Here is a 2,064-nt window from a genome sequence, read left to right on the forward strand (position 1 = left end):
TTGGGTGATTAGACTGTCTTTTATCATCTTACATGAACATCTCTTTCTCCCTGAAAGAAACCCCCAAAAACCACGGATGGGCAGCATCCGTGGCTGTGTGAAGCTTGAAACTGGGGTACTTACTGAGCATTGTGACGGGTAGTAGTTACCCGAACTGCATAACGCATGCTGTAACGCGTTACACCCGACACTGCCTGGAACTCACCTTAACCCTAAACTAAAGCAATGATATTCTCTCTTTTTTCCTCTCTCCTTTTTCTTCTTCTCTTTCTCTTTCTTCTTCTTCGTTCTTCTCTTCTTTTGCTTTTCTCTTTCTTCTTCTTTTCTCCTTCTTTCCTTTCTCTCTTTTCTTTCTTCTCTTTTCTTACCTGTTTTAGCGGTGAGGCGCAGGGAAAGGAGGCGAGCCTGCTGTGCGCTGAACCTGCTAGTAGTGATGTTACGTATTGCGCCGAGGCTTCGGAGCGTGTGTCGAGTAATCCCCAATCTTTTTGTGAAGCATGTATCGAGGCTTGTATCATTTTGGGCCAGTGACGTCATCGATGACAAGCGAACCTCGCTGCCTGTCGATACCACGTGACTGCTTCGGGAAGCGATTCATTTGAACCGTTGAGCCACAACGCTCATAATACCCATGGATGTATAACAAAACCATATTACCCCTCCTGTACCCGGGTCCGCTGGTGACACGATGGAATTAAAAGAGCTCAGACCCTCACTTATATAGAGGTCGGAAAATGTCATAAGTATAAATAGATACAGCATAAATAAATGTAGGAATAAAACATGAATAAGTAAATGAATAAATGCAGATAAGATATATCCAGTGTTTTTTGTTTTGTTTGTTTTTTTGGGTAGATTCAGCGTGTGGGCTGTGGCTCGCTGGAAAGCAGCCGACCCACGACCGCAGGGTTTGCTTATAGAAGCTACAGCTAAATGAGATAATGCAGTTAATAAATGTATTCCTGATATGGTTTAGCCTTCTCAGGCTACAACGTGGTTAAGTTTATGAATAATATTAAGGAATACGAATCCCTCTTTGCAATGTTTACCAGCCTCCTATCGGCTTTTCCATCACAATCGTTCAACTGGAATGAAAACAATATTGTTAACATGAAAATAGGATTTTATGTCCGTTGTTTAGAGTTATTCTAAGGCTTTACTCATTGGAAACTCGGTATGAGATAGAGCGCAACTGTTGAGATTTCCAATTTGCCTGTTTTACACGCTTTGACCAACAGGGGTTTATGTTCAAATGAAGCCCATGATGAAGCCTCATGACATGAACCCTTTGCGAACCAATTGCTGGAAAGCTTCAAAGCTTCATAAGGCTTCATCTCGCCATCACTACCTGCTTGCCACCTAAGACGCACTTAGAGACCAGTACTGCTACTGAGCCGGGAGGAGGAGTAGCTTCGATGAGATGTAGCTTGAGCCCTGCCTGCCTGCAAGAGGGGTTGTGGTTGAAGCCGGAAGTGGGTGAAGCTTCGCAAGCGATGAGGGCCCGTTCCGCGTGAAGGCCGGAAGCGCCGCATTTGAGCGGCCCTGATGCCAGTGATGCCCTCTCGAGAGACTGAAGGCGTGTGTCAATTGTTTGCCTGAAGTAGCTCATTTCCATTAAGCCGGAGGAACTTCCGTGGAGCTCAGTATCCTTGTCTTTTTCTTCCGCATCCGGGTTTGCGGGGTGGCCGGCTAGAACCGCTAGCCAACTGGGGAACGCCCCCTGTAGCTTAATCCGCAAGACTGCGGAGTTGATGGATCAATACCCGGAGCTGGGACGAAGCCCTGCTGCTGCTTGCGCGTTGACACCTGGAAGACAGCTGATGGAAAAGGGGAGAGCATATATAGAGGGATTAACAGGTGCGATGATTAGGCTTGTGAATGGAGGGAAGTGATAGGTTAGCTGAGGAGTGGGGAGTGGCGCTCCCTATCCTTTAGTGAAGGGAGCGAGTATTGCCATGACGCGCAATACGAAGTGATAGGTCTTCCTGCCTGAACTTGCGCTGAGCTTCATTTGACTTAAAGGTATTGGTAGGTAAGAATGGATAAACCAGCTCGAGTGATCTA

At 46.5% G+C, this 2,064-nt stretch overlaps 1 protein-coding gene and 1 long non-coding RNA gene across 2 annotated transcripts in view; one reads left to right on the top strand and one right to left on the bottom strand.

Annotated features, from left to right (window-relative positions):
* Positions 1-2,009, bottom strand: part of LOC307044506 — a 4,789-nt gene extending 2,780 nt beyond the window's left edge. Inside the window, exon 1 of the long non-coding RNA XR_013809656.1 lies at positions 1-2,009. This exon is cut by the window's left edge and continues 2,064 nt beyond it. This is a non-coding gene — a long non-coding RNA (uncharacterized lncRNA).
* The window catches only part of LOC307043204 (mitogen-activated protein kinase kinase kinase kinase 3-like), a 99,101-nt gene that overhangs the window by 64,622 nt on the left and 32,415 nt on the right, over positions 1-2,064 (top strand). The window lies entirely within an intron of this gene.

This window comes from Notothenia rossii, assembly GCF_949606895.1.
Source record: "Notothenia rossii genome assembly, chromosome: 6".
Taxonomy (NCBI): domain Eukaryota; kingdom Metazoa; phylum Chordata; class Actinopteri; order Perciformes; family Nototheniidae; genus Notothenia; species Notothenia rossii.